Source organism: Falco rusticolus, chromosome 15 (genome assembly GCF_015220075.1).
Source record: "Falco rusticolus isolate bFalRus1 chromosome 15, bFalRus1.pri, whole genome shotgun sequence".
In the NCBI taxonomy this organism is placed as follows: domain Eukaryota; kingdom Metazoa; phylum Chordata; class Aves; order Falconiformes; family Falconidae; genus Falco; species Falco rusticolus.
Genome location: NC_051201.1, coordinates 20,278,655 through 20,303,642, shown reverse-complemented (window position 1 = coordinate 20,303,642; position 24,988 = coordinate 20,278,655). Strand labels below are relative to the sequence as shown.

At 39.8% G+C, this 24,988-nt stretch overlaps 1 long non-coding RNA gene across 1 annotated transcript in view; it reads right to left on the bottom strand.

Annotated features, from left to right (window-relative positions):
• LOC119157979 overlaps nucleotides 1-24,988 on the bottom strand; it is a 58,981-nt gene that overhangs the window by 646 nt on the left and 33,347 nt on the right. The window contains exons 3-5 of the long non-coding RNA XR_005107728.1: nucleotides 17,713-17,817; nucleotides 14,468-14,590; nucleotides 1,179-1,288 (exon numbers count right to left, since the gene is read on the bottom strand). This is a non-coding gene — a long non-coding RNA (uncharacterized LOC119157979). The remainder of the gene's footprint in view (nucleotides 1-1,178; nucleotides 1,289-14,467; nucleotides 14,591-17,712; nucleotides 17,818-24,988) is intronic.

Here is a 24,988-nt window from a genome sequence, read left to right as displayed (position 1 = left end):
GAAAAACTTGTGTGCATCTTCTCTAAGCCAGTGAACACCAATCCACTTTGCCTTGTGGCTCCAACCGCTACATTAATTATCATAGCCCAAGCTAGGTTCTTGCTTCGCTTTTCATCTCATGATTAATATTTCATTGGAGAATGGAATGGAGACCCCAGGTGAGGCTACCCAGGATCATTAAAGTCTGCCCTCAGGTTCTCACAATTATAAAATTAAGCCACATCAAGACTCCTATCAGACTGTCCAGGAAGGCAAATAAGTGAATCATGTCAGAAAGACCACCCTAATACTCCAAAACTCATCTTTCCCCACCAAAAATAAGCACCTTCAGGAGAACATGGCTAACGTTTCCTCCTCTTGCTGTATAGATAAATAGGTGATTTCCACCTCCACGGTTATTAATCTGAATGGCTCATAAGCACTACTGTTCTACCTAAGCTTTTGATAGATATTATATACACATATATTTATATGTATATGAAACGACTGGCATCTAACTTGGGCTCTCAGACCCTAAATGAAGGGCCAGTGAAATCAGCAAGTCTCTTCATTCACTTCAATAGTCTAAATCATGTCTCAATATACAAAATGAAGCCAAAAGGAAGAGCAGAAGAAAGGGAAGATATGCTGTGTGAGGTTTTCTTGAGGAAATGTCCTTGAAAATTTCCTAGCATGAAACACACAAAAAATCTGGGTTTTAACAGCGCGGAATTGAGCATCTATTGTTGTCCTTTGAAAGCAGCACAGACAACAGGGCTCTCAGGAGTAATAGGAGTTATTAAAGGAATAACTACTGCAGAGACTAGAGCATTCTAGAGGTGAGTTCAGGAGCAACTTTATGATTTTTAGCATTTTATTCAGCTCAACCAGACTGAAGTGTCCCCAGAACAGTTCTGGATCTAATGGAAAATTTTGTCTGCAACAGTATACATAAAAATCAGTTAATCCCATGTTCATCCCATGTCACTCAAACATAAAGCTTATTTTCTTCTCCATGAAATAGGATCCCTAGTCGGTCGTTTCTACTCTCTTGCCAGTGCTCTGCCCAATGTAATATCTGTTATTTTGGATTAAAAAAAATCTAAAACATAAATGCAACACTAGCAGTTCTGAAATCTGGATTCTGGGAACAGGTAAGACAGTAATATAAATCACAGAAGCAGGTTAGCATTCATTACCTCATCACATGACTCTCCTCATAGAAAAGCAGAAAATTAGCCTGTTTGGCATGGCAGAACATTTCATCACTCTCTGGGCAAAAGGAGACTGAATTTAGCTGTGTAGCTTCCTGTAATAAAACATACAAAATTAAATTCCCATGAGTTTCTCACTGATATGTCCTCTAGGCAAAGCATTTGCAGAGAGCACATGACAAGGCTACCAAACACTAAGAAGATCTCAATTATTCTCAAGGGAGAGAAAATTCTTCATGCCTCATGTGAGGATGAGCTGTTGCCTATCACCGTGACTGACCTTTACCTCTTCTGGCACCATGAGTTCCCAAGCCTCCTTCATCCCACTGGCACCTCTGACAATCCCCTTTCTTCCAGTTGTGACACACAGGGTGCAAACATTAGGGGTGGAAGCAGTAGTGGATACTGCCCAGGTGCCATGGGAAGCAAACTGTGGACAGCAGATTGCACAGCCTGGAGTCCCAGCCAAGTCTCCCATGCACTGATTCACAAACCCAAATGTTTTAAAATGCTCCAGAAGAATTTCTGTTCCCTCTGGGAATTTTCTGCTAATTTAAACTATCTTTTGCTCTTCTGAAGCCTTGAGTAGGCTATAAATCCATTGTTATGAAATGCTTCCTACTTCAGTTTGATGTGAAGGTGTCTCCTTCCAACCTCACCACTGACAACCTCATCATCACAATTACTTGCTGTATTATTTGCCTTTAATTTAATTAACTTGAAAAAATAAAGCAAAACCTCCCTGACTGAAAGATCGATCTTTCAACGTAGATGAACTTTACCCAACTTCACCCAGCCTCTACTTCAGTAATAGTTTTGAATCCTGTGTCTGTCAGCTGCCAGAGTGGAAATTTTGACTATTTGTGAAGACAACAGTGTAACATGGGTTCAGAATTTTCTGCTCGCAGCTGCACAACGTACCCACAAGGAGAATATTCCTCTAGGTCCACCAGAACATCCCCAGAGAGCTAAGATCTCCATCTACTTTCACAAAGGAAATGGAAGACAATAAGAAAGTCCATGTTCCTAGAGTCCAGAGTCTTTATTGATAGAGAGGTTTGCTAGTCAAGATTTATAGATTCACTTTATCTCATTAGAGAGAGAAAAAAAGTTTCATTCTATCATTTATAGCCCAATGCCAGTGTTACTGGCAGAAAGGGCTTCAAGTAGATCACTTCCTTCCATTGGATTTTTTAACCATGATTCATAGGACAGTACTGCTGCCAGGCACATGTTTTAATAGAAACAGAAAACAAGTTAGCCTGAGAATGTCTGTTCTGGATTCAGATAAGTTTAAGTAACTTTTCTTCACGCAGTAGTTTAAAAATTATCTCTGCCTTTTGTTTTGGAGAAATCAGTAGCCAGTTTCATCTTCTCGTCTACTAACCTGAGCACAGAACTTCATGGACATGTATTTGTACCTTTCAGTAAGTGGTGAAATCATGTATTTTTTTATATAGAAGAATTTTTATATTAATTCTAAATGAGATAGGAGCATGCAAAGATATTTTGAGAAATAAAATCCATTAGATGAAGGAGCTGTCTTCCCACAACATGGAAACATTTAAATAACTTTAATTGACATTCTTGTCTCAGTTCAGATTGGATTCGCTATCATTCTCCATCCTCCTCATTGCAAGAATTCATTTATTTAGGAATTTTATTTACTGTCAAATAAATATTTACTGTACTGGAAGCTAAAATACACCCAGACTAGTGTGCTGTGCTAAATAACGGTCAATGTCCTCGTTTTCAAAGACCGGTGTTGAAATAAAAGTACTGCAGAGTTAAGTTGAAGACATGCTTACAACAACGTGGTTATGTGGAAGAAAGAAATGTAGAGAAAAAAACCTTCCTGCAGAAATACAGGTAGTGAAAAAAGTAACTTAAGTCTGCCTACCCAAGACAGTGTTAGATAATTGGAGGCAAGGAAAAAAAACCAAACAACAAAACCACCGATAAAAATAACTTGGTTTTCTTGTTCCAAGGCATTCCAAAATCACGTGTCCTTGGAACGGTCCAAATAACAAACCTCCCTTGTACAAGGTTTTCTGGGACCCTGGTCCAGATCTGCTCCTACTCTCTCAGCTAATGCTGCACTCACATTCTTTTAGCCCTGCACATTGCTAAACATGTAACTTCAATTTCCAATAGCAAATCCGATCTGCTCAAGTTTTTTCTACCTGCTGGAATGTGTCAGGGCCCTGAGAGCGCAAACAGGTCCTAACTGCCCTCATCAACACCATCTGGGGCCTCCACCTATGCACTGTTGTCCCACTGGCCCAGAAACTGCATTTAAGCTCCAGGTGTTGCTCCAACTCCTGGTCTGACCTGTGTGCAGCCTAGTGCCTTACTGCCTACATCTTGCTCTCTGACCTACCTTACTGTTTGGGACTTGGGTAACAACCACCAGACGTGCTCTGCTCTCTTCTTCAGCTACTGGAGACTGCAAGCCTCTGCTGGGAAGGACACTGCCCTTGCTTACTCACCTGCCCTTGCACAGCAGCCCTTTCTTGCTTCTCCCTGACAGCATGCTCGGTGAGTAATGTGTAAAAAAAGTAAGTTGCTGTAAAGGGATCAAGCTGAAAAACAATGAAACTCTTGCTGAGGAAAGATGTAACCACAGATCTCTTCAGGTAACCTGAGCAGTCAGAGAAGGAAGAATCCAGCCAGGGTCTCCAAGTGGCTCATTGCTGGAGCTAAAGCCACAGCTGGAATCCTTTGGTGGGATCTCTTCTATGTAATGACTTTTTCAGCTACCCAAGGTGCATGCCTGCTGGTGGCTTGTGAGAGGAAGCAGTTGCTTAGCAAGTTGTATCTAAACAGTCACTGGAGTTTCTAGATCCTTTGGAAAACTGTTATTTTCCAAATAAAGGTTGTATTCTTCATTTTTGCCCTCTTCCATGCACGCACAATGAAAGCTGTTAAAGTGTTATTGTATTTACTTAGTTGTAATATGTAAGGAACTAACAGTCTGTGTCCCAAACCATGTCCAAAATGTCACTTTATAAACATGAAAGATGCAATCTTTCACTGCACACATTATTCTTCAACTCATCCTTGTAAGCATTCTCAAAAAATCACCTTCCAGCACTTACAGTTTTATCAGAACTCAATTGCTTTCTGCAAGTCAGAACCTAAAGGATATAAAGGAACAGTGTTTTGTAATCCCAGTAACTCCTACACTCTGGTATTTGGTCCAGAAACAGATTAGGGAGATATATTCTAGATGCCACAGATTTGTTACTTGGGCTTAAAAAGCACCCCTCTGGTTTGTATTTAAGGATGTACATCTTGCAGAGCACAGGCAAACTATAATCAAACCTGTCCGAAGAAGCTTAAATAAGCTTGCCCATAGATGTACCCTGTTACTAGTGCTTATAGCTCATGCCATGAATTTAGCATGTTAAATACACAAGTCATCACAGTCACATGCCAGTGCAGGTTTTTTCATCCCATATGATATGCACAGGATACCACAAAGACTTCAGTATATGCTGATTTCAAAGGAAAATACCACAGACTTCCAACAGGAATGAAAAGGTCAGTTCTATTCTAGATAACATCAGTGATAACCTAGAATAATCACAGTATGCTTACTGCAGATGGAAAAGTAATGTAATGACGTACAAAACTACATCTCAAGAACTTCCTTACCATAATTTCTTACAGTTTCTAAAAGTTGCCTTCACATCCTTTCCAGAGTCTACCTGAAAACCAGAAGATAACTCAGTGATTTACAACGACTATACAGAAAGTAAAAGAGAAAAGAGAAACTGAGAACACTGACCCCCACAATAACTGAAAGAACTCAGATTGCTCATTCTAGGAAGGGGTTGAGTCATGATAATGAATTAAAAAACATAAAAGGCTGCTGCAGAGCTTTATGCAGACTAGATAGGGCAAGATGCAGTGCTGTAAAATTACAGCAAAGAAGATCTAAGTGGGGCATTTGGGAAGACCCTCTCAGAAAGCAGATAGGTCCATGTAATGGTTGTCCTGGAACAAACTTCCTGAGGAGACCTTGGAGTCCCTATCACTGAGGATTTTTGAGAACAGGTTATATAAACAACTTCAGTGGAAGACAGATCTACTGATCTATATATGGATGGATCAACCTTCAGATTGCTGTGCTAAAGCCTACTGTGGGGGGAAAATAATGAGGAACGGGTATCTTCTGATTTTGTTCTCCAACTAGACTGCTACTTCAATAGCAGATGTGCTTCTCTGAACTTCTCAGACTTGCAGTCCAGGTATTGTCCTTTACACGGTGACACTGGCATCAGTATCCTGATAACTGTCTACAAAGAAGCCATCATCATGCTTTGTGTTGACTAACAGCAGTATCTTGGGAATGGAGTGACAGCAACTTTCAGAATTGCAGATTAGTACAGAAGTCTCACAGAGGCTTCAGTAAACTTCCAGTTCTTTGCATTAATTATGAATCTTGTTACAGAACACCAAAAAAATCCCTTATCATCACTCAACACTCAGTTGTGTTTACTGAATGTCAGGCTATCAGATTTGGACATTACTAGAAGGAAGTCACATTTTTTTGGATGCTTTTGGTGTGGTATTTTTCATCAACAGTAAGGCACGTTCCCAGTACACACACTGTTAAAAAGTAATTATTCTCAAGTGTGGAGTTTAGCTTGAGAGAGAAATAAGAGTATTCGTTAAACAGCTTTTAAGAGGAGACTGTAACCAATGAGAGGTCATACAGAGATACACCTGCAAATGTAGGCAAGCAGCTCTTCTGAGGTTCCTACAGACAAAGCTGGCTTAAGAAAATTGGGCAGGTGCCTCACAGGGCTCACCTCAATATCCGTTGAAGACAACTACAGTAGAAGAAGCAGCACAGCCAGTATACATCTGCTACAGCCTCTGGTAGCAGATGTAGAACTGGTTTGGTTCTATGTCCTGCTTTTTCCACTTTTACTGAAGCAGCTGTTGATTGGGAAACAACAGAAAAGAGTAAGGATCTAGGAGATTGAACCATAAAAAGGGACAAGTCAACACAGCAGGCTGGGAAGACTAAATACCCTTCCATAAATGTCTGGATTGCCAAGACTGCTTCTATCAGGGAAAAGCAAAAAATTAATCAGGCTGAGAATTCAATTGCAGGATGAGTCTTGGTGAAAGCTTAACTATTGTATTTGTCCCGCGGCAAGAATAAGCAAGAACTTAGAGATAAGTCTAAACACAAAGCAAGCTCATTGATAAGTAGGACAATAATGCCTACAGAGACTTAGACACAACGACTTGCAGAAGGAGGGAGAAAGTTGAGCCCTGCTTTTACTGTAAAAGTGTCTGAATATTGCAATAGGATGTGCAGAGAAGTTGTGGTGCCTCCATTCTTGTATATATTTAAAACCTAACTGGTTTTAAAACATGGCCCTGGGCAACCTGCTCTAGGGGACCCTGCTTTAAGAGGGGGGATTTGGGCTAGGTGGAATCCTGAGGTCCCTTCCAGCCTCAACTATTCTGTTTAGCCACACTGAATTTAACACAATCTTGAATTATCCACAAGTACAAATTTTAGCCAAGGCTCTCTTCTGGACAGAAAACAGAAACAAAAAAGCAGAGTTCTTAGTCTTCAACAAGTGAAGGTGGATAATTTTGGCTATGAATCATAGCAAAAAATGTGGCAGAAAAAGAGGCATTTGGGCCTCCCATATCCAGAAAACCGGAGAGAGAATATGGAAGAACTTCCTAAGATACACCAAGGGGAATGATCAGAGGGAGGGCAGAGAACCAGGAAATCACTGGAGTCAAGGGAGCAGGAGGTTTCAGAACTCTGTTTCAGCGTGGTCAGGGATCATGAGGATGAAGTACCACTCTTGACTGAGTGTTCATTGTAGACGCTGGCCAGAAACAATTATCGACTCAGGAAATAGCTCACATTTTTTGCTTTACTTAAGCGCTAAATAAAATATTAAAGCAATGCTTTGTTTTGGTTTTGGTTGGGGGTTTTTTGGGTTTTTTTTAATCATTAATCATCTTTTCTAGCTCAAGTTATTCCTACACACAGAAGTTTCTGGGTAAAGTTCTGAAAGAATGAGTCCCTTGGATGCTTCCAAAAAAGCTCATCTCTGTTGCTTTGCACTGTCAGTACTGCAGACAGCTGAACTCTCCCTCTGGTCCAGACATTCCTGGCTAACTGAAAGTGTAATGCAGTACATCTCTGGTGCAACTTGCTTGAAAACACCAACAGGTTTTTGCACTTATTCCCCCATTCTTGACCAAATCTTACTCTTACTGCTGCTCTCCAGCCTGTGCTGCTAATAGTTTTTTGTCTTTCATAGCTGAAGGACAGTTATATAAAGCTCTCCACAGCTCTTGCCTGATAGTATCAGGGGGGAGTTTATCCAAGGTGCTTAGTTTCTTAAATAATTAGGAACAGAACAGACTATAATGAAACAACATAAAGGACTTTTAATGCCAGGGACAAGTGCCAAAATCATCTGGAAATGAGTGCTTAAGATTTCCTGGGACAGTTTGGTTTTATTTATTAACTGTAGGAATTTTTTTTCTCATCCAAAACTGATGTGTGACCATAATATGTAAAAATCTACTTTGTAAAATCTGGTGAAGTTCCAGGAAAGAGTTATACAAGCTCCACGTATAAATTCACAACAGAATCCATATTCAGTCCTGCTTTAAAAAGTTCAGTTAGCACTGAATTCAGTGGGATCCATAGTGCCTGGAGGTTTATCCTCCATCTCCACTGCAGAACTACAACCGGTACAGGCAGATCCATATGTTTGTTAAGAGTTTTATATTTATACTTGTCTCCATTTGTGCTGGTAGCTCATTTGATAAATAGCTTGGACTGGCTTTTCAGAGAGACTGAGGACTCACATTACCAAACACAGCTGCAAACTGCTAGCTACAAAGAGAGAGGTTGTGACTTCCTTGAAAATAAGAGCTAAGGATCCAATAATCCAGAAGTTCCTGTTGAAAAATACAGCCTAAAGATCTGAAGCAGTGGTTAATGCCTGGTGGACTGAGCATGGAGTGCGGAAAGACCCAGAGTAGCTTTGGTCTTGCCTAGTTCTCAGGAGCTCAGGTCTTGATCTCATGACACATCCCCTGGATTCTACAGCCCTCCTCAGGTAGATTAGGGACATACTTAAATAACCTACTAGATTGTAGCCAGAATGTACAGCACTGTGTAATCAGGCCTAGAAATTTACTTTAATATTAACTCCCTTGGCTCAGTTGTGATTGTAAGTAATTTCTACGTAAATACCGTTCAGAAATGGTCTGGATGCTGACCCTGCTGTTTGGCAGCACTGAAACCCCTTTTTCTATACAACCCTTTTTATTTCAGTGAGGCTTTTTGCCACTTATGTCTCCCATAACCCAAATTCTGGTTTTAAATCCTTTTTGCAGTTCTCTCTGGGAACAAAGAGGGTAATAAACCTCTTCTTCCTTGCACCTACACTATGGTTTTGGCAGGCTTCTTCAGAACAGTGGGGTCTCGCGCTGCCCCCTCCTCTCTGTCTCCCCTAGGCGTGTGCATCTTGACTGACCTCAATGCAGTCTTTTAACATTTTGAAAATCATAATCACTGGGTCCCTGTTCTTTGTCTTTGCTTATCCCTTGATCACTGTTCTTACAGGATTATGCCAGGGAACAGAAAGATTGGCGCTGTGCTTAATTATTGTTCCTTTTAATGACAAAAGCCATTCATTACACTTTTCTGTTGAGGAAGTTCACCAGTTTCCAAACACTCTCTAAACCCAAGATTAAACTGATAAATGACTCTGATAACACTCCAAAAATTAATGAAGTGCAACGGGCTCACTTTTTTTAGGATTGCATAAAAATGCTGATTTACAGATTTGAATTTGAAGTTACTAATGAATCTTTCTGCTTAAATAAGGAAAAGTAAAGACCTGGCAAATACCACGTTTCTTCATCTGTATTCCAGGTTCAGTAGTCTGCACAGGGCAAAACATTGGGTGGAATTACTTCTCATCTTGACAAACAACCTGATAATACTTTCAGATGCCTGATGGTATTGAGTCAGTATCACCCAATCTGGCTCTTCTATCCTACGTCACTTCAGAATGGTGCTGAAATGTTGCAAGGATCTAGAAGGTGGTCAATGGTGTGAAATGGGTAAGTACTCTTAAAAGTATTACTAAGGCATAATGCTTGAGGAATAACTGAATTGCAAATTTATGGCATATGAGCTGTTCTTTAACACATTTTTTGACACTTAATGTGTACATTGAGAAACAGGTCCTTTTGCATTATTTATAATAAGTAATTTTCACATTCAGAATCGTTTGGTTTGAAAGATAAAATATTGTGTGGATAGTTTTCCTTAATATTCTTTTACATTGCTCAAAATAATATAACCAGTTTGTCCCAAACAGCTTTATTTGTCCCATGTACTGCTGTTGCGCTTTGGTAAACAGGGTAGAGCAAATAAGTTGTGTGTAGAAAGGACCCACTCGTGACACTTGCTTGAAACACTGGAAACTAAAACTGAAGCTCTTCCAGGTTACATTTGCTATTTTGTGCAACTACTTTAGACCTAATGGGGTTTTTTTCTGCAGAAAATGTAGTTTTCTATGTAACATGTAGTTTGGCTACATCTAAAAATGCTAATGTATTAAACCTAAAATGATTCAAGCACCTGAGGTATGATGAATTTCCATCAAATCCAAGACAGGTCTACTGAATTCCTGCCTACAGTCCTGGTCTGGTACTCCAGGATTGGATTTCGTTCCCATCCTTTCCCCTCCAAACCGTTGATCTCTGTGGTACACTTCTAAATGTGCTCCAAATCGCTGTCTCCAAAACAGACCTGCCAAGTGGACTCACCCCAGCGTTGTGATGTGAACTGCTCCAGGACCAGGCACCAGGCACCTGCATGGCTCCCCCGGCTCCTTAGCAGGCCAAGTAGCCCCAGGACTTCTCCCAGCACAGCATGGGCAGCCCAGCTACGGGCACACCACCAGTCCCACAGGGCATGTGCTTGAGCACCTCCACCATGGAACTGGGAGCCTGAGGCTTTTGAGTGCCCCATTTCCAATGAGATACAAACTTGGGCTGACTTCTCTGTAAAACTGATTCTTGTCAATTCTGTGGGCATTAAGAGTGAAAGACATGATCTGAAAATAGCTGCCTGTGTTATATCTGTCTGGGAGTTCTCTATCAGCCTGTGAAACTGTCAAGACCAGCTTTTCAAATAGCTGCAGAATCCTGGGAATACAAATTTTTTTTTATATATATATATATATATATAATCCTCTTGCTTTTTCTCGGTTTGTAAGAAATAAAAACTTTAAGGAAATGTTTACTTCATTGAAATCCCAACATTTTTTGTGAATTAGAAATCCTTAAGGTCAGGCCTATCGGCCAAACGGCAACACTTCAAATAATGCAGCAGTGGCCTCTGCTGCACAGCTGATGCTATTTCAGTCTTGTTCTGCTGAATGAAACCTGCTGTTGATACTTTCAGATAAAACAATTTTTTAAAAAGCAAGTATACTTGCATCAAAGTAAGAGCATTCCTCTTTTTAATAACAAGGAGTACTTTGAACTGTAGATGATTATTTTTCAAGTTGCTGGCATGAAGATACCACAACTTATTTTGAGTGCTTTTACTGGTTATCAAGAATGGTGTTAGCATTAAATTGACCCTGAACTACCCTCATAAAAATATTCCTGTTAATTTTACTGGGAAGGAACCTGAGGCATGAGCCACTCAGTGATGTGCCCACAGTCACACCCAATGTCAATGGCAGAGGCATCAAGTTCAGGGGGAATAAGGATTTCAAGCCCTATTCTTTAATCACAAGATCATCCTTCCCTTTCCTGTGCTGGATCAGCAGAATACCAGCCAACTGTAAACGGCATGTGTCATGCCTGTGAATTATGCTCCACATCATCCATGCAACAAGGAAAACCAATATAAATTGGGAAAAAGACAGGACGCTTGTTTTCAGCTCTTCATTCCACTTGATCATATGAGAACACAAATGCCATAAAGCAGTCATAAGCTTCTTGATTTGATCTTAATGAAGTACTGAGCAACCATAAATTCTGCAAAGTCAGCAGGAGCCACATGTAAATCACTGTCCTTCCCCTTTCCTCCCACCACTAAATCTATCCACTGAGCCCTCCAAGGGACTAGGGCCTGTCCCTATATTGCACACTTGTGCATCACGGCACACTGCTCAGTCCAAAGAAGTTAAAGCTGGCATGGAGCAAAGCTGTGTGATCCCGCAGTGCCACTGCGCGGTGAAACAAGGCTGGAGCAAGCAGCAAGCTTTCGCTCCAGCCCTCCAGCCAAACAGAACACTTCCCGGCAACATTCTGACGTTACTACTCGTTTACTACTGCCAGTGACATCCAATTCAGCCGGTAACAGGAGTGAAAAGAGTTTTCAAAATGTCACTCTCTGATGTGCAAAGGGCAATGAGCAAGTGTGGCAAACTGGCTTACAGGTGGTATCAGCGAAGCACTGATGCCAGCGGTGGCACCTATGGTTTTCCTCTGGAGAGCACTGGAGGGTAGTGATTTATGAAGTATGAGGGCTCTGACTTCTCAGCTTAGACTACTGAGCACCCAGGCCTGCTATAAAGATTCATATTTGTACATCACTATCAGGAAATTATGACAAAAATACAAAGTTTTAAAAAGAATATAAAATGAAAGCTAGTGCTGCTGACCAGATGCAGCCGTTCTCAAAATAACACAAATTCCAGAAGTTCTGCTGAGAACATGGCAAACTGTTCTGTCCTCAAATAAGACTTCGCTGAAAGAAAAACCACAGACCTTCCAAAGAATATACACGTAACATGCTAAAAGAGCCCAGCGTTCCTGCCCGAAGGCAAAAGGTATGTAGATGTATCTAATCATATGGTCTTGACTACAAGCAACAGCCACAGTGATCACCACCTAAAAAGAAGCAGATGAACCCTGATCTACACCAGTAGCTTGGTTTTGGATAATCTGGCTGTATTTTTGTTAGCACTATGCATACACACCTGTCCACACTATTTCAGATTGTAAAACCTCTCTATCATTCAGCTTAATCCCCTAGCTGCTACATTGCAGGTGAAAACTTTACACAAGTAACATATCTCTGCTAAAAGGTATGTGTCTGAACAACTCAAATGGTAGACACTGTGCTCCTGTGCCAGTTTGCTTTTATTCCCGTGGTCAATCACACCCAGTGTTAAAGAGGTGTGCTTCTATTTCACACCGCCTGTTTCATCTCCAGCCATTTGTTCATTAGTGTCCTTCCTTTTCCTGTAAAACCTTACCTGTCCCGTCTTCTTTCCTCATGGAAGAACTTACAACCTGTAAACAAGTTATTTCTCAGTCTCTTTTTGAAAAATGTAACATACAACATTCTCTAGTGTCTTGCTGTGAGGTGTTTTTGCTGACCCTCTAAATTTTCTGGCAAATTATTTTTTGCTCTTTCCAGTTTTTCAACATTTTTTTCAGAGACTTGCTGGAGCTGTGAGCAGATGTCCACCCTGCTGGTGCTCTGTACACAAACATCACCATCCTGTTTCTATCTCCCTTGCCCCTATTGCTATTTTGGACATAACTGCTTTCTAGGATAAGCCTTATTGTGTAGGCTAGCTCACCTTTTTTTGGCCTATGATGCATCAGCTTCAGTCCTATCTTTATAAAAAATGCATTTTTCTGGAATGAGCCCAGCAAGCAAGCAATCTAATTCTCTTCTGTAACACTTTTTAATATTATACCATATTTTTCATCAGTCACAAAAGTTTCTCGTATTTCACATTTACTCTCGGATTAGATGATATGGGTTTTAGGTACTCTACAAACCACTGTGAAGCCCCACTAGTGATAAATCTAATAAATGGTTGTTCTCTCGACCAACTGCTGTCTTTTTTTTTCTTTCCCTGTAAACTAGCTCACCATCAACTTCATGTCTGCTTAACTTCTGTAAAATGCCTGTTTACTTTTGTAAAACTTTTTATTTGAAATATCATGCTATGCATACCAAAGCTTTTAACAAAACTGTTCGTTATATCTATGCAGCTATCTTCTGAACTTGCCATCTCAAAGAATAAAGTTAGTTTTCTCAGAAATAAGTATTTCCTATGAAAATATGTTAGCTGACATTATAGTCTGATTACTTCACAGCTGAATCTTTTCCTTGCTTTCCCATGATTTTGTTTAAAACTTAGGTCAAACAAACTTGTCTGCAGTTACTATTTCATTTCACCTTTGAATCCTGGCAATCAGGATTAACCTTTTGTAAACCACGGCACCAATGCTCTTTCAGTTCCACAAAATTCTGCAAGTTTTACAAAACATCTAATGCCTGCAACCTATTTCATGTTTGAGCCAAGTCTGGATTCATCTGTTTAGAATGCTTTGTACTTCTGCCATATTGGCATTACATTTGTAACATTCCTTGGAGCTAAATGTAAAAATATCCCAGAAAGCTGGGATAAATAGATTATCTTAAGGATACCAAGCAAATGCATACTCCGTACCAGCAAGTACATACATTCACATAGGATTCCTGAATGTTGGCCTCTAAATGAGGTTCAAGTGTGCCTGCAAAGCTTACTAGATCCCTGGAATGATCTCCTATCATGACGGGTTTCAGCGTGGTGTTCACAGCAGCAATTGTGATACCATCCCTCCTCTAGAAATAATATATAAATTAGTATCTTTTCAGCTTGTATCTTTCCTTTGTGAACTCAGTAAGTTTTATCTGTTGACTTCTTGCAACAACAAAAAAAAATATACTAAATCTTTCTGGAGATGACAAATGTATTATCACCACTACTCTAAGATCTGTCAAAATTAAATATTTGGAGACAAGATATATCTTCAGCAGCTTTTTTGAGAACTTTTGGTTGCAAATGATTCTCTTAAAATGGGAAGTATTTCTTACAGCTGATGTTAATAGTGTCTATGGTGACTTTAGGATTAAAGTGTTTTTTAATCCTCAGCTTATACAAGCAGATTCCTGCTTTTGTCATCCATATGCAATAATTGATCCACACAGTGGTTTTAGTGCTGATTTCTGAATTACAAATAATGTTACCACCAACATCTAAGAATGTGCCATTGCCGTGGCTAAAATGAGTCAGGCCTGCTTTTTTCGTCTTACCTTTTTGGTTTTTTTCACTTTTACAGCCTGGACCACATGAAGTAATACACCACTTTCATCCTGTTTCCATCATAGCCATTCAGGTTCAAGCTGCCCTCTTCAGCAGTCCCATCCAACCCTCCAGCACGCTGGGTTTATTTTAACCAACCTGAACGTAGTCCTTTCAGTTCAAGGCACAGCTGAGTCCTCAAGACAATCATCACCTCCGTTGTGGGCACACTGGGATAACTTCCATCCTTACACAGAACAGGGCACTTCATTTGTGAGATTTCTGTAAATACATATATGAGCAAAAGTGATGTCTGACAGAAAGCTGGAGAAAGCATTAAAAGCCTGTTGTAACGTTCAGAGAAGGGAGAGAAACATTCACATCGTAATCCTCCATAAACTAAAGAACTGATCCTTTCTCTGCGTTGTTCCTGCAGTTTTACAGTCCCCTAAAGCTCCTACTGTTTGTGCAGCCCTTTGTCCACAGCCACCACCTTCCCACATGCCTGCTGGAATCCTCTAACCTGTCTCCCATGGCCCTAAAAAATTAATTCTTCTGACCTTAGAATTGAAGGCTTCTGCTCTCTTCCTCACCTACCAACTCTGCTGTAAGCTCAAAATCCAGTTCATGTGTGCCTCCCTGCTTAAATCTCTCCATAGATAATAACAGAAAATGCCATCTTCTTGTTTACCATGTAACTCCCATTCCCCTACAAATCTCACTGTTGTTGCCACTATTTTTGGTAGCACCTTCCACCTCAAACACTTGTATGTCTCTTATCATTTCACCTTTTACTTACTTGTTCAGCACTGCTACAGCGACTCTCTGATCTATGATCAGAGGGGTTTTGTGCCAAGTGCTAGAAACGCATATCAGCCTTGCTTCAGCCACAGCTTCCAACCCTCCCAGGCAACGAGGTAAACCAAGGGGAGAGAAAGCAAACTCGTGGAAAAGGCAGCAAGAGAAAATAGCAGCTACGTAATACAGCCCAGCAAGGGAGATAATATTATCAACATACAAACTGTCTGTTTCAGGGCCAGAAACAAGCCAAGAGTTTTCCATCCTATTTCTTTAAACTGTAATATTCTTTATTTTCTGCCCTACGTATGTAACACTGCCAAGCATCTTGAGATTAAACTTGTAAGCAGAACCTATAAAAAGGAAAAGCTATTATGTTACTGTACGCTGAAAGGGACAGCTTTCCCTCTAAAGTGAATCTAAAAATAGCTCCCAGATACTCAGAATGAAAGTGGATGTTTTGCAAGTAAGGGCACAAAAATTTACCAGAAAACCCCACTGATGAAATAGCAGGAAAAAACCTCAACCATGTTTTTTCCCAATATTGAAAGGCTAAGAGAGAGTAGTGGCAATATGGAAGCTGGATAAAATTAAATTATGTTGAGGTGCAAGAAGGTAAAATGAAATAGATTTTCTTTAATAACTTTTTATTCTTGTGAACACAGCATTATGAACTCACTGTCTTTAAAAATAAGCTAAGTTTTTCAGTTTTCAGATTTGAATGCTCAAACTAGCAGACCTCACAAAACCAAAACACCATTGTCTTTGCAATTCAGCACAAACACTGGTTTTTCAAAGTATGGGTAGTATTTCATGGAAGACAAAACAGAGCAGCAACCTTTCAAATGGTATGTAATGTGTGACAACATCAATGCAGTATATTCACAACAAGGATAATATAATTTTTAACATCTTTATTCACATTTAAGTATTTCTTCTTGTTTCATTATACTCATCCCATACATAGAGTACTTAGCTTCTACAGCCCCAAGTCAAGTGGTAGTCCGTAGACACTTGTGAGTAGCTACTGTATGACTGTATAGAAAGCTTCAGGGACAGGGTAACCCTTCCCCATCTGCCACGCAGCACTGAGGCCTGAAGACAGCTTTTGTAAAGTCCCATGCAGTGTTTTCTGAACACCCTTCTCACATCAAACCTGACTTGTCGTGATTTTTGCGATTTTACTTACTAGACCTACTATCACACACAAGAACAAAGCCTTCATCTTCTAAAATCTCTAGCAGATTGCGATGTGTTAACTCCCAGTTTAGGAAGAACCTAGCTTATATTAGAATTTATATAATGAATAATAAATATATAATAAATAAGTAAATAATTATATAAGCCTGTTAGAAACTATTTAGAGAAACTTGTTTTCTTGATTCTTCCCTCAGGGCTTTCCATCTGCTGATTCCTCTAAAGTTCCTCTAAATAAATCATGACTGTTTTGTCTAGATTACCACAGACATGAAACTTGCAATGTCTGTGAAACACTCCCTGTGCTAAAAGAAACAAAACTTTTTCACCAGTCTGTCAAAACATGCTTTTTTGGGAGTATCACCAAAAAGACAAGGGAAAAAACACTTAGAGCACTAAAAGTAGAGATTTTTCCAGAAGCGGTAACAATATTAAATTCTATAGCTTTAGCTAATACCTAATAGAGTTGCAGGAAAGTAGTGTTATAGCATACAATACTATTTTTTTCTTTTTAAGATTAGTGTTAGATATGCAGAAACAGATCCTACCAAAGCCTACTGAACAATTACAGGTTAAAAATTCATTATAGCCTAATAAATCCACATTAAACCCTTTAATACAAACTTAGTGTTTTCAAAGGACCAACCTGTAAGGGAAGATAGGCTATGACTACTGGAATTTATCTTCTGTCAGGGCCCTGAGAGCACCAGCAGTCCCTAATTGTCCTCGTCAGCACCAGTGGGACCTCCTGCCACATGCTGTGTGCCCACTGGCACGGGAACTGCACTGAAGCTCAGGTCCTTGGGGGGTGTTTCTTCTCTGAGCTCCCTTGCTGGTGGGTTTGGGTCCAGACTAGTACCTTGCTAATTGGAATTTGCCTGCAGACCTGCCTCTTTGTTCAGGAGTAACGTGTTGACGACCAGGCTTGCTCTGTTCCACATCACCTGCTTGGGTACTGCAGCCTTTACTGGTAAGGACATGGTCCTTGCCTGTGCCCTGTCCCCTGTGGCTCCTGCTCACCTTCCCTTGCACAGCAGGTTACTCCTGCAGCTGTCCGACCATCTCCATTAACTAAAAGCAGCCACGCAGTTACTTTCTTTTGCTTAAACAAACATTCTAATGGATACAGAATAACATCAATATAGGCTAAATCATTATGGTAGCCTTTCTCTTACAGTTTGTTTTTGTTTCTCTGTGAACAGAAGAAGTAGAAGCAAGCCTGTATGAAGCTAGGTGAGACAAAGAGCAGCTAGGATGGACAGAATCGAAAACTTATTTGAATTGTAAGTAGTTGCATTGGTGTTAAAACTAATATAGCATGATTTTCTGAAGAGTTTTTAGTTCAGGTATATTGAAGCTGCAGCGTGAACCTAGTAACAATAGGTCTTTAGAGTGTCATAAGATATTACCTACTTACTGTAGCACCACTGGTTCATCTTCATGTGTGCTCTCTTCTACCAAGCTCCGTATTTTCAAACAACTTTGGGAAGTCAGTAACTTTCGGAATCTTCATCCTGAGTAAAACACAGTTCAGACTTTTAAAATTATTATAATGCTATGGAAAGGGTACAGACTGAGATGTGCTATGATGGCTTTAGCATTGCATTGCTTGTAGACCAAGCTTTATGCAGCTCATGAACTCTTGTTTGTGAATTATGAGAATTCAATTATACTTAGAATTGCTATTAATAAAATGGTAGGAATTAATATTTCTGTCTATCATTGTCAGCCCTTCTGATTGCTTCATTCACTTTTATTTCCACCTATGGTATGCTTATAACACATTAATCGCAACATGACACTGCAGAGAGATTCTACAGCACTTTTTGAAAGCATGAGGCACTGAGCTTTTACAGTTACAGGAGCACAGTGAAGTAGCTAGCTGTGCTACATCAGATCTGACTTAACAATGCAGTTCCAGTGATTTTTAACTCTAAAGACATAGGACAGGAAAGTTGTTAGGCGACCGCTCTCTGCAAGCAAGCAAGTAAAGGCAGTGAAATTCATGTGAGCCCCTGACCTCAACTTCCTCATGACATTATGGGGAGGGACAAAACCTATGAAAAAAACCCCTTAGATTATCTTAATTTTGGTTATCTGATGAAGACACATGTAATAACTCAACTTGGGCTGTGTTTCAAAGAACGTCTTCAGAATTTCTTTGTGATTAAGTATTCTTTATTGTCGGCGCCGGGTGTACGGGGGATCCTTCCACCAATCGTACACACCCAGAGGGGCAGATTATCTTATATTTATATAATGAAACAATGAATATTCCATTAACGCCTATACATATTCATCACCTGAACCCGCCTACCCTCGCTTCGTATGCTAATTAGCTTATCAGTCCTTCACGCTTGCGCAGATTCTCCCAAAAATTGTGGGCCGGGGTCTTTAGAATGTGGGCAGTGGTCTATGGGAGGAAGGCCGTAGGTCTTCCTCATGGTGTACTTTTCACCTTAGGTCTCAAAAGTGATGAGTTGGCAGACTTGTAGAAATCTTTCCTGGGGTTTTTACAATACTCCTTGTTAATTTGACTCAAGGCCATCCTGCTGTCCCGTTATCTCCTTGGTAGGGCAGCTTGCTTTGCAGATAGGGAGGACAGCTCCCCTTTCAGAGATTTGCAACTTTCTTGCCAGAACAGTCTATATGATCTTTCAGACATTTTAACCCCTTTGTTGCTATACAATTACAAGCTTATTTATGCATTAAAATGAATATTGGTTTATGAGTACAAACTTGACCATATTATTTACAACTAATTCACATCAGCTGACAGGCCTAGTGGCTATTTTCCCTAATTTTTCAACAGTTCAAAGCTAGTAACGGTGTTAAACAGTTGAAAATGTTTGATATCATGTTCTTTCCCAGAACTACATTTCACAGTTATTTTGCAGAAAGGTTTGGTTTTGGTTTTTGTGGGGTTTTTTGTTGGTTTTTTTTTTTTGGTTTTGGTTTTGGTTTGTTGGTTGTTTGTGTATTTTTTTTTGTCAAAAAAACAGAACTACTGTAATCTAGTTGCGCTTATAGGACCATGTCCAGCTGGGTTTAAAACATCTTTAAGGATGGAGACTTCAATCTCTGTGGACAACCTGTTTCAGTGTTCAATCACCTTTACAGTGTTTTCCTATGTTTAAAAATTTCCTGTATTTCAGTTTCTGCCCATTGCCTTTTGTCCATTCACTGGGCAACATCAAGAGTCTTGCTCCATCTTTACTTCCTCCCATCAGGTGTTTATGTACATCAGTAAGACTCCTCTGAGCTTTATCCTGAAGCTAAGCCATCTTCACTCTCTCAGCCTCTCCTCCTATGTCAGACACTCCAATTGCTTAATTAGCTGATCATCATCCTGACCCTTTGCCAGACTCACTCCAGTACGTCCATGTCTGTCTTGTACTGGGAAGCCCAGAACGGGGGATGCAACTCCAGATGTAGTCTCACCAGCACTGAGCAAGATCTACTGGCAACATTCTTCCTAACACAGCCCAGGATGCTTGTAGTCCTTCTTTGCCACAAAGGCAGATTCAGCTCTTCTTTACTAAGGACTCCAAGGTTCTCTTCTGCAGAGCTGCTTCCCAGCTGGTTGACCCAGGCATGTACAGGTGCCTGGGGTTACTTGTCCCAGGTGGGGAACTTGGCATTTCCCTTTGAACTTCATGGGACTCCTGTTTGCTCATTCCTTCAATCTGTTGAGTTGCTTCTGAGTAGCAGCACAACCATTGCCAGCTAATCCAGAGTCACTAAATTTGCTGTACACACTGCCAAATGTATGCTGTTGTACTTTGCTTTAAGAAGAAAATATTTTCTAGAGATGTGCATACCATTTTGTGAATATACTTAATGCCAGCTGCTTCTCACAATCATGAACGTGACTACATGCCTACATCTGGATCTACGTAAGATGGAAAGACCATGGCTTTTCCCTAAGCCTGCTGGTGTTAGGGGTTATCAGCTTCTCTTGCACAATATCTGGATGTTTCCTTTTTAACGTTTTCCATACAGCTGTTTTGCTATCTGCTGTCCTGTAGTACTGCAGCCAAAAGGAAGTAGGTGTATATGTCACTTCAGGACATGGATAAACCCTGGTGGTTTTTCGTGTCCCACAGTACAATGGGGGAATTTGCAACAGGTCATTTATTTTTGTTGCTGCTTCCTGAAAAGAACACAATAGAACAAAGTTCATTCCACACAGCCTGTTTTCACTCATACCACACTGCTATTTTCAGCTTTAAAAAGCAGAAGGCAAAAAAGTACTTAAGGCTGATATTATTAGCACAGTTTGCTTTTCCGTTAAGTTCATTTGCCTGTATTAAAATGCATAGTTAGATAATTGAGAAGTTAAAAAGTCAGAATATCAGTCCCCAGAGGAGATTATGCTACATAATTGCAACATTTTCTTAAACCATCTGACTCTCAATTAGTATATTTTTGGCTCAAGTGTCTTTGCTACAGATGAAGTGCTGGTTTCCACAGCCAGGAAGATAGCTGAACAGGCAACGCACTACTGAGGACTGACAGCACTTGGGTTCTCCAGCCTGTCTGGATGCTGTCTACATACATCTCCGGCTGTGTGTCCATGTTCTCTCATTACTTTCACAGGATAAATGATAATGACCTAAGCAATTAAAAATTTACTGGAAGAAAGCACTAAGCAAAAGCCAAAGATTGCAATATTTAGTCTCCTTTGAGGAGTTCGTATGTGGTGTTGCAGTCTCAAACATTAAAAAATTCAGCCTCTCAAACAAATATGTTTCCAATAAGACTATGTGTAATAAAAACCAATGCCCTGTGTTCTTTTTAGTTGTCTTCCAAACTCTTGGGTCTGTAATAAACAGAGTTTCAGAGGGTTTTGATTTGGCAGCCTCCAAATGAAAGATGAAATTTGTATTTACCCCCTGATCACTGCAATATTTGTTAAAACCATTTTATTAATAAATTTTAAATAGGATTCAAGTTCCATAAGTACATTTTTTGGTATAAAAAGACCTATTTTCTCTCTTTTTAGGTGCTATCTCTTCACATCACCTATGCAATTCATGGATTCTAGCCCACCTAAAATTTCTCAGCTTGACAAAGACTTCTTTGGTCTGCAAAGGGCAATGCCACTTGTTGTTTGAAAGACTGATGGGAAACCAAGGTAAAATCTCTGGGTTTTTACATCCTCTGTGTTAGTTGGCTGCTTTCCACAGAAGAGAAGGAAGTACTCATCTCCAGCAGTGTTGGACTTAATTCCAGTTTAGCGTGTTAGTGACCAATTTCAAAGCATATGAACTCAATACAGGTCCATTTCAGTCAAGCACAGTTTCACCATAAGCAGAGTGTTTTCCTAGATGACTAAAAGTCCACTGATGTTTACTGCAGTAATTTAGAATTCTTTCTCTCAGTCACTAAATGCAAGTGGCCTACAAGCAGACTTGATTATACCAACACTTAAAATGAAATTAGTAGCAATCTGTGTCTTTCAGATGCCTTTAATGTACCTGTTGCAACTTTGAAAAAACAAACAAAATACCCAAAACCAAACCAACCCAAACCAACCCCACAATGGAAACACAACATTTAGTTTAGATTAGATTTCTTTTTAAAATTCTTTGTTGATTATTTGTGCTCACTTGCATATTTACACATTTCAGAATTGTCAGGTAAAGAAAACATAACACTTAGGATCAAGCCAGTTTAAAATCTTGCCCACTTACTTTCCAGTGGAAAATCCAGGAGGCAGGCAAGGCATTGGTAAATATGTTAGTGCTCTGCTCTTCTATAGGATGGGCTTCTTTTGGGAATTTGATGAATATGGCTGTACTTTCTCCCTTGAACAGGTATCCTTAGGGGAGCGAGGAAGGAGTGCTTACTATATTTCTTTGCCTAGAAGAGCTTAAGTTTTGCTTGGTATATGTAAAGGCTTTGAAAGCCTTCTTGTATTCTCTTACATACTTATGCTATACATTCACAGCAAGGTCATACAATCTAGGCCTCTTGTCATTTCACCATTAGCTTACTGGAACTACTTATCTGCAGGTACATAATTGATGGACCTGGAGGTTTAGCATTTCTCCACCCTGTCTTAATACCGTTCCAAAACAGATTGCAAACACTTAGGATGTGGACTAGGGCACTTTTTTACAAACCATTTAACAAGCTGAGGTATGATACCCTAAGCTCTCTGCAGTCTAGGACTTCTTCATCTTGTTGTTCACATTTACATGAATTAGGAATTTGTGTGATACCTGTTTAATATTCCACTGTTTAAAACAGTTGGGTAAAGAATCAAGACATTTCTGTGGTACAGTTTAATTAGCAGATGTGCTTGGCACTGCTCATTTTACAGAAGCTGCCTAAAGACTGTGATACTCTTGTTCAGTTACCTCATTAATGACAAGGTGAATGTTAAAACTTTTTTTAAAATAGCATGGTGTCGTGTTTGAGGAAACAAGTTTCTTAAGAAAAAAAAAAGGGGGGGAGGGGGCGGGAAGCCTTAGTTCAACTGCAAATCCATGAAATGGACACCAGAATTCATAATTTTGTATCTTGAGGTATCCCATCACAGCTGGCAAGCGTTGAGCCTGTTTGGAGTCCTTTCTTCTAGAGCAAGATGGTTATATCATTGGCTGCACTTATGCACTATAGCTTATAAAGGTTTTATAAAGGTCAAACACAGACCATTTGAATCCCACACATTTTAAGCCTAACAACATTTTAATATTCACTTCTTGCAAGACCTCCTGAAATACACAAAGTGCCAAAGAAATGGCACCTCAGAACCTGCCTCTTTGCAAAAGTTATGCTGCACAGATGCTCAACTGGAATAACCACATTGAGAAATTATGATGGGAACCCTTCTGAAGTGTAGTACTTAGCGAACGTGCATCAGAGGCTTTGGTATTTGGGTCATCGTGATGCCTTGATCTTCTGGCACTGTGTCAGTGTCAGTCTTTTATTGCACATACTCACTGTATTAATGCTTCATCTTACACTGTGATCCTTTAATACTGCTTCTTGTAAAGCTCCCATTTTACTTTAAATTTGATTGTAACTGCATTCAGTCTGTGTAGCTATCACAAGGGGGAGACTTACAAACCACGCATGTCTTAAAACATGTTATCCTTTAGGCATCACTATTATTCCTACTTTCAGGATATTAAAACATCAAGAACATGTTTGTGTTCCCTATATACTGTCTCACCTTCTGAGTGAGCCACAAAACCAAGTTTGCATTGAAAAAGCAAATTTTCTAGTTGTTCTTGCATTGTTATGGTTAGGTTTTGAAAGACCTTCTTTGGACCCTTTGAAAAGATTAAATATGGCATGTTTTCACTGTTGTTTCACACTTGCATGTTCAGAGTTTTGTCTGCCTTCCAAACGAAATAAAACCTGGTCTTTGGGTTTTTTGAGATCCATGACTCTTCTGAAAGACTTGGGTTGTCATTTAGCCTGAACATATGTACACATGAGAAATAACATATTGTCTGAATTCTTCCTGCAGTGGTAGGCAGACGCTGTCTGCTATGTGTAATTCCAATCCTGCTGTGATGGCTGGATTCACTCACTAAACAAGGAATCCTGCAGACACATAATGGTCACCTTAAGTGCTCTTCAGATTATCTCCCTATTCATTGCTTTTTCTCATGGCATATGGTTGGAAGTGCACTTGCTTGGTCGTATTTCTGTTAGGATCTCAGTCTTTGTTCTTGATGACAGCATGCAGTCTCTAGGTGTCAAGTAGCTACTGGTTTTGGCAACAGTTGTCTGTACTTCTCCAGTACCTATGTATTTAGGTATCTGTATGGTAATGAATGAATCCTATGCACAGGAGATTACACAGATTCAGAGTCTGTCTTACCTGTTATTCCTTGCTGGAAGGTTTCATTTCAAGTATTTTCCATCATTAAAAAAACAAAACAAAAACACCAAAACCAAAACAACAAATTACTGACAAACTAAACTTCAGTTTTCTTAACTTTGTCTAATTACTGCACAAGGTAGTCCTTGTGTGAGCCTATAGAGGTTTTTTTTCTTGCCTATTATTTATAAGCTTTCATGTCATGTGAGAGGCTTTAAATTTCACTGGATAAATTATGTGTAGGTAAAATACTAACTGATTCTTTTTAATTAACATGTTCAGTAATAATGATGTTTAATTAGTTCAGAACTGCACTGCAGATTGGCTTGTATGTTTCTGGTTTCTCCAAATAAGGATTAAAATTAAGCTCTGTAGTTTTTTACTGAGGGGTTTTTAAACTGAAAACAATAGTCAAAGGGAGTAAACAAATGGCAGGATTGTTCTAGTACTTTGCTTCCCCAGCACACAATATTCTAAAAATACAGAAATACCTAAGACTACTTCAAAGAATTTCGCAAAATTAAGTCCTTCACACTGTCTACAAAGTTCCCTCTAAGAAGTTTCTTTAATTAGCTGTACGGATTTTGAACGGCTGTGATTCTGCTGCAGCCTGACAGGCTAAAACCTTAAAGAGGGGAAACCATTTTTAAGGTACTTTTTACAGAAGTGTAGACTATGGGCACAGGTGAACGCATTGTTGGTAAATCAAAGCCAAGGAGAGGAGGATCCTGTGGCCACAGCAACTTGACATGCTTCTAGCCTTCTCCAGGACTGCTACAGACCCCTTGTTTTATCTCTGCTGCTTCAGCTCCCTCGTACTAATTTCACTTGTGGAGGGGTGAGGG